Source organism: Saimiri boliviensis, chromosome 2 (assembly GCF_048565385.1).
Source record: "Saimiri boliviensis isolate mSaiBol1 chromosome 2, mSaiBol1.pri, whole genome shotgun sequence".
Lineage (NCBI taxonomy): Eukaryota > Metazoa > Chordata > Mammalia > Primates > Cebidae > Saimiri > Saimiri boliviensis.
In genome coordinates, this window is record NC_133450.1 from 132,572,064 (window position 1) to 132,580,345 (window position 8,282).

Sequence of the window (8,282 nt, forward strand, 5' to 3'; positions counted from 1 at the left end):
ATTTAAGTTGTTAGACTTAGGTAAAGCAGATCATCCTCCAAAATGTAGGTGGGCCTCATCAAATCAGTTGAAGACTGTAACAAAAGACAGACTGAGGTTCCCTGAGAAAGTTGGAATTGTGCCTCCAGATTGTCTTTGGACTCAAGCTGGAACATCAGCTCTTTCCTAGGTCAGCTTCCGCACTGCAGATTTTGATTTTGGACTTGCCTGCACACCCATGTGAGCCAATTCCTTAAAATTCTCTCTCTCTCTCTCTGTCTCTCTCTCTCTCTCACACACACACAGAGACACACACACACACACACACACACACAAACTTATCATATTGGTTCTGTTTATCCGGAGAACTCTCAGTAATACAAGCAAGGCTGATTGGACTTCAAAATCAGTTAATATAAGCTTTCCCCTTAAATGCAAATTAATATAATCCACCTCTTCAAAAGTTTAAAGAAAAGTTATGTGGTCGTAGCAATAGATAACAAAAAAGCATTTGACAAAATACAACTCCATTTATCATAAAAACTCTCAGCAAACTTTGAATAAAGGGGAATAGCCAGCCTTAAGCTGACAAAGGACAACTATCAAAAACCTACTGCTAACATCACACTTCATGGTGAGAAGCGGCATGTTATTCCCCTGAGGTTGGGAACAGCTGGGTAGGTCCCCTTTCCACTCCCATTCAACACCATGCTGGAAGCCTAGCTAATGCATTAATCATGAAAAGCAAGTATAAGATATACAGATTGGAGAACAAATGAAGCTGCATTTGTCATCGGATGACATGATGTCTATGCAGAAAATCCCAAATAATTGACAAAAAACCCCTCCTGGAACTAGTAAGTGATTATAGCAATGATGTAATTTGGACATTTGTTCCACCCAAATCTCATGTTGAAATGTAATCCCCAATGCTGGAGGTGGGGCCTGCTGAGATGTGTTTAAGTCATGGGGGCGGAGCCTCATGAATGGCTTGGGCCAGCCCTTTGGTGATGAGTGAGCTCTTGCTCAGAGTTCAGACGAGATCTAGTCCTTAGGAGTGTGTGGCACCTCCCCCTGCAGAATCTCTCTCCTGCTTCTGCTCCGGTATTTCTTTATAGCAACGCAAGAATGACCTAACAGCACATTTGAAGGATGTTAAGTTTAACAGACAAACCAATTTTTTCTTATATACCAGCAATGAGTGATTGGGATTTAAAGTGGAAAACCTAATGCCATTTACATTAGTACCAGAAATTGAAATACTTGGGTTAAATCTAATAAAACATATACAAGATATATGTTAGGAAAACTATAAAACTCTGATAAAAGAACCAAAGATGATCTAAACCAGTCGAGAGATATATTCCACATTCATGAATAGAAAGACAATATTCTTAAGATGTCAGTTCTTCCCCAACTCTATCTATAGATTTAACACAATCCTGATCAAATTCCTACCACGTTATTTTGTGGATGTTGGCAAACTGATTCTACAGTTTATATGGAAAGGAAAAAGACTCAGAAGAGGCAACACAATTTTGAAGAACAAAGTTAAAGGACTGACTCTACTGACTTTTCCCACATCTGTGCAAGACTTTCTGTAATGCCACAAAAATCAGGACAGTGTGGAACTGGTGAAAGGATAGACAAATCAATAGAACAAAATCTTCTGAAAATAGACCCCCATAAACACAGTCCACTGATCTCTGACAAAGGAGCAAAGGCAGTTCAATGGAGAAAGGATCATCTTTTCACCAAACGGCACCAAAGCAAAGCAAAACAAAACAAAACAAAACAAAACAAAACAAAAAATCTAGACACAGACTTACGCTTTTCACAAAAATTACTCACAGTGGATCATAGACCCAAATGTAACAAAACCACGAAACTTATAGAAGATAACAGGAGCAAATCCAGATGATCTTCAGTTTGGCAATGAGGTTTTAGATATAACACCGAAAGCACAATTTGTAATAAAGAAAAATTCATTACCTGAGCTTTATTAAAATGAAAGTAAGTCTTCATGTGAAAAACACTGTCAAGAGAATGGAAAAGGCAGGCCACAGACTGGGAGAAAATATATATCTGATAAACGACTTGTATCTAAAACACTTAAAGAACTATTATTAAATTTCAACAATAAGAAGACAAACAGCCCAATTTAAATGTGGGCAAAAGATCTGAATAGACACCTCACCAAAGAAGGCTTGCAGATGGCAAATAAGCACACGAAAATATGCTCCACATGGGCTGCCATTGGGAGGGCAAATGAAAACAGCAATGAGCTACCACTACCAGATACGGGATGGAGAAAATCCCAAACAAAACAGAAAGCCCTCAACGTGAAATGCTGTGGAGGATGTGGGGCAAAAAGAACTCTCTTTCATTGCTGGTGGGAACACAAGATGGTGAAGCCACTCTGGAAGACAGTTTGATGGTTTTTACAAGATAAATCTAATTTTACCATACAACCATACACCTAGGTATTTATTCAAATGAGTTGAAAACTTATGTCCACACAGAAATCTGCACATGAGTTTTTACAGCAGCTTTGTCTGCAATTGCCAAAACTTGGAAGCCAGTAAGATACCATTCACAGGTGAATGGATCAGTTAATTGTGGTACATCCAGAGAGTGGAATATTATTCAGCAATAAAAAGTGAGCGATCAAGTCTAGCCATGGTGGCTAACACCTGCAATCCCAGCACTTTGGGAGGTTGAGGCAGGAGGATCACTTGAGCCCAAGAGTTCTACATCAGCCTGGGCAATATAGCCAGACACCATTTCTACAAAAAATTAAAAAATGGGCATAATGGTGGTGCCTGTAATCCCAGCTATGTAGGAGGCTAATGCAAGAGAATCACTTGAGCCTGGGAGGTTGAGGCTGTAGTGAAACATGGTCACACCACTGCACTCCAGCCTGGGTGACAGAGCGAGACCCTATCAAAAAAAAAAAAAAAAAAAAAAAAAAAAAAAAAAAAAACTGTTAAACCATAAACCACATGGAAGAATCTTACATACATACTATTAAGTGAGAGCAGCCAGTTGGAGAAGGCTAAATACTGTATGTTTCCAAACTATATGATATCTGGAAAGGAAAAAATACAGAGAGAGTAGAAAGATCAGCAGTTGCCAGGGTTTAGGGTGAGGGGTGAGGAATGAATAGTGAAATACGGGGTTACTATTCTGTATAAAACTGCCATGGTGGATACGTGACATTGTGCATTTGTCAAAACTCATGAACTATACAACACAAGTAGTGAGCCCTCATGTAAACTATGGATTTCAGTGAATGATAAGGTATCAATATCAGCTATCATTTGTAACAAATGTGCCACACTGGTGCACAATGACAGTAGGTGACACCGTGTGTGTATAGAGAGGCACTGGGTATGTAAAAAGTCTAAGCCCTTTTTGTTCAATTTGTCTGTAAACCTAGCACTGTTCTAAAAAAAAAAAGAAAATCAATTAAACAAACAAAAACAAAAAAATCGTCATGCTAGACACAAAAATGAAAAGAGAACCATGGACAGCAGCTTGGACACCGTGTCTGCCCAAGGCAGCACCATGGACAGCAGCCACCTGTCCTGGGTGTTCCTAACAGACAAATCTGGAACAGTGGTTGACTTATGTGGTCAAGGTGGCATCAGGAACAGGAAAACAGATTTACTTATGGGAGGTGTTATTATTATTTTTTTTATTAAATTTTTTGAGACAGAGTCTCGCTCTGTCACCCAGGCTGGAGTGCAGTGGTGCAATCTCCGCTCACTGCAACCTCCGCCTCCCGGGTTCAAGCAATTCTCCTGCCTCAGCCACCCGAGTAGCTGGGACTACAGGTGTGCGCCACCACACCCAGCTAATTTTTGTATTTCTAGTAGAAACAGGGTTTCACCACGTTGACCAGGATGGTCTCGATCTCTTGACCTCGTGATCTGCCCGCCTCGGCCTCCCAAAGTGCTGGGATTACAGGTGTGAGCCACCGCATCCAGCCACTTAGAGGAGTTTTTAGATTAAGACAGCATTCTGGGCCTGGTGCAGTGCACTTTGGGAGACCAAGATGGGCGAACTGCTTGAGTTCAGAAGTTTGAGACAAGCTTGGGCAACATGGCAAAACCCCATCTCTACAAAGAAATGGAAACCGCCCCCCCCCCCGCCCAAAAAAGAAAAAAATTAGCTGGGCATGGTGGTGTGCACCTGTAGTCCCAGCTACTTGGTGGCCTGAGGTGGGAGGATGGCTTGTACTCAGGTGGTCGATGGTGCAGTGAGCCATGTTGGTACCACTGCACTCAGCCTAAGACCATGTTTCCAAAAAAGAAAGTATCCTGGATAAAAACCCCATGACATCATGTATCTTAAGGTAATGGGCTACACCCATCCTTGTAACTTAGGCACCTGGTACAAGGTCCTGGTGTCATATTCCATGCACACATCAACCGTGAGTGCCCCATAGAGAGAACTGGATTGACCCAGAGTTGAGCTGCTGGAATTCCAGGATGATCCCTTAATTTTGTTTGAAGTTGTGTGTATGTTAACCAATTCTTTTTGTCACCCTCACATTCCCCTGACCATTTAACGTAAGATGTGCTAGTGGTGATTTACTGTGTATCTCAGTATGTAAGTTGCAGGATATTCAAGGCTGAGTGTTACTCATCATGAAGAGAAAAGAACATCACTGCAAGATCGTTAAAGTTGTACGCTGGATTTAGTCTTCTTTTGGAAGGGAGCATTGGCATGCTTCAAGTTATATGTGGGGTGATTTCAACACATTAGATGAAAGATAATTTGGCTGTTGTTTTATTTGTAAATGATTTGTAAAAGCTGTAAATGATCCCAGAAGGCATGTCTGGTTGACAACGAGTGGATTGGGGTGGTTCTGATCTGTCACCTTAGCTAAACTCTGGTTTCTTAGAATTCCTTCCCTGTGTGGTCCCTGACTGGGGTTGATCTTAAGAGAAAATCATGCAGTGTTTGGAAGGCAGAAATGAAGCAATAGTGCTTATGCTTGGAAGGTTGGTGCAGGGCCCTCGCCGCTGAGTTTCTGCGCTGCTGTGACCTGCACACACACCTTGTTAACTTCGAGTAGCTTCTTTTCCAGCTCCCACCAGATCTTCTTCAGGGCTTCTGAGTCCTGGGCCAGGCAGATGTGCAGCTCCATGCTGAAGGCCACCGGCTTCTTCCAGAGGTATGAGAGATGCAGGTTCTAAGCTTTCCTCCGGGGTTTGTTTTCTTTATGGGTTCTGGTTTGTGCTTGCTTTCCGTTGCTTTTTAGCCAGCTTTTCTGCCTGACTTTTTGTCTTGATGCCCTACCCCACTTTTACACCCTCCACCAGATGTAGGGGCAAGAACCCTCCCTCCATAGACCTCACTGGGGCCTCCTGCATGGTCTCTTGCCAGGGATTTTTCTCTGATTCTACAGTGGGCTCTTTCAGATTTTTTGGCTTCTCCCACAGTTGTGCAAAGTCGAGTCTCTGACATCAATCCTTTATCCCATATGACTCACTGTAGTCCTTTACCCATGGTGGAGCCCTACCTGACACACTGTATGGATTATCTGGTGTTTACATGCAAGGAAGGCTCTCCAGTGCGTGTCCACCAGTGCAACTGCTTGGTGACAGAGTACAGAAATGTGCCACATTTGAAGACAGTGATAAACTTTTCTAAAGTGACTTTCCAACTTGACTTTCCACCAGCAATGCATGAAAGATTCTGTGAGTCTACTTCCTAATGCTTGTGGTCCAACTTCTTAATTTTTGCCAATATCATTTTGCTAAAATGATTTCTTAAATATTCTGCTCTTGATTTGATTTTTTTCCCAATTGTTAGTGAAGCTGATATCTTTTAAAATATTTACTGGCCTTATGTATTCTCTCTGAAATACCTGTTCATGTCTTTTGGCCTTTATTTTACTTGATTGATTGATTGATTGAGACAGGCTCTGACTCTGTCACCCAGGCTGGAGTGCAGTGGCACAATCACAGCTCACTGTACCCTCAACCTCCTGGGCTCAAGTAATCCTCCCACCTCATATTTCCAAGCAGCTGGGACTATGGGCGTGTGTCACCATGCCAGCTAATTTTTGTATTTTTTGTAGAGATGGGGTTTTGCCATGTTGCCCAGACTGTTGCCCTTTATTTTTTATTGGAATATCTATCCTTTTCTTCTTGATTTGTAGGAGTTGTTTACACATTTTTGATAATATTCCTTTGTCAAGTATAGGTGTTGCATATGCATTTTCCCAGATTGTGACTTGTCTTTTCACTTTCTTTATCTTTTGATGGACATGACTTTAAAATTTTTATATAGTTACATTTACCAGTAAGTCCTTTATAGTTTGTGTCTTGTCTAAAACACCTTGAGATTTGGCCTTATGGGCACAACAGCCCTCCTGCTGCCTAACCTGGCTGTCTGCACTATCCCTAGTGATTCTCTTACATCTCACTTGAGCCTTTGTAAATAACCCTTTGTATATAAATTTTTCTTGCATTTTCATAATAGAACATAGATAGAAAGTGTTAAAGTGTTGGAGGATGTGCACATTAGGTAATTTCTCTAGCCTTTGAGAAAGACAGGATCAGTGGTAATTGTAAGGGTGGTGGATACTGTGGTAATTACAAGAATGGTAGAATAGCTTGGTTGCTGTTTAGTGAAATTGAATCACTGAAGAAATATAACCACAGACTCAGTTGAACCCTTTTCAACTCAGGAAATAGTGCAAAGATCAGAAAACCTTTATCATAGCATTAGAAAAAATTCCATCTCCTGCAGCTGGAGGACAAACTGTACTGAAAATTGGGCCCAGAATCTGATTATAAGAGTAGCGAGATTACAAAGAAGGCAGAATTCAGGAGCTCAAAGTTCTCTTCCACTAAGAAAAGCACCCCAGTAATGAAGGACTGGGTCCCCAACACCTGGAATAAGGGCATTTTTGTTGGGTTCTATAATTCTGCAGAATATGGAGGTTTGGGTCACCCCACCAGGCACAGAGCAGCAGAAGTTCTTGCCACGGTCGAGGGAAACCCTTAGAGATCTATCTCCAAAAGGAAGATTACAAAGATCAATGAAGACCTCAGGATCAGTCGCAGCAGCAGAGTCTGTAGTTGTTGCTTGGACTCAGAAGATGAACTGAGGGAACAAAGTACCATGGAGGCCTCCCTATCCCTTTCACTCCTCACCTGTTAGAGTCCATGTTTATGGAGGTCAGTGGAAAGAGGTAATTCTGGCCTGAACTCATCTCATGACGGGTTCATTTTCAGAGTAAGAGGAAGGGGTGCAACCACCTTGGGATCCAAGTGCTTCTTAGACATGTGAGGTGGCTGCAGTGGATGCTGTTGGTGCCTTCTGTGTTCCATCAGCCTTTACCATTTTAGTTCATGCTGACCTACCTCCAACCTCCAACACCTGCATCTTTTTTTTTTTTTTTTTTTTTTTTTTTTGAGACAGAGTCTCACTCTGTTACCCAGGCTGGAGTGCAGTGGCGCGATCTTGGCTCATTGCAATCTCTGCCTCCCGGATTCAAGAGATTCTCCTATCTTAGCATCCCCAGTAGTTGGGACTATAGGCACACACCACCATGCCTGGCTAATTTTTGTATTTTTAGTAAAGACGGGGTTTTGCCATGTTGACCAGGCTGATCTTAAACTTCTGCTCTCAGGTTATCTGCCTGATTCAGCCTCCCAAAGTGCTGCAGTTACAGGCATAAGCCACTGTACTGCCCCCGCCCCCCATTTCTTTTTTTGATATGGAATCTTGTTCTGTCACCTAGGCTGGAATGCAGTGGCAAGATCATGGCTCACTGCAACCTCAACTTCCTGGGCTCAGGTGATCCTCCTGCCTCAGCCGACTGAGTAACAAGGATTACAGACATGTACCACCACACTCAGCTAATTTTTAATTTTTCTGTAGAAATGTAGTTTTACTATATTGCCCAGGCTGGTTTTGAACTCCTGAGCTCACGTGATCCTCCTGCCTCAGCTTCCCAAAGTGCTGGTATTATAAGCATAAGCCGCTCTGCCTAGCCATGACACCTGCATCTTCTTGTCTGGATGCTTCCTGTGGCTTCCAGAGCCTACATGAATACAGACCAGAAGTGCCAGGAATTAGTACCCATGGGAGCAGCTCTTAACCCATGGCTGACGGGAGTTTGTGTGTGTAAAAGCCCCAGGTCACTTGTCCCTTGGGATAATTCTAAGGCATATATTCTACAATGATCATCAAAATTCCCCAGAGGTGTTAGACTCTAGTTAGTTGTTATAGTAACATATCTGATAAAACGCTTTTCAGAAAACTAAACAGAGAAAACATTC

The 8,282-nt window shown here is 42.2% G+C and overlaps 1 gene segment (V, D, J or C); it reads right to left on the bottom strand.

Annotated features, from left to right (window-relative positions):
• The window catches only part of LOC101053130 (immunoglobulin gamma-1 heavy chain-like), an 80,961-nt gene that overhangs the window by 26,377 nt on the left and 46,302 nt on the right, over positions 1-8,282 (bottom strand).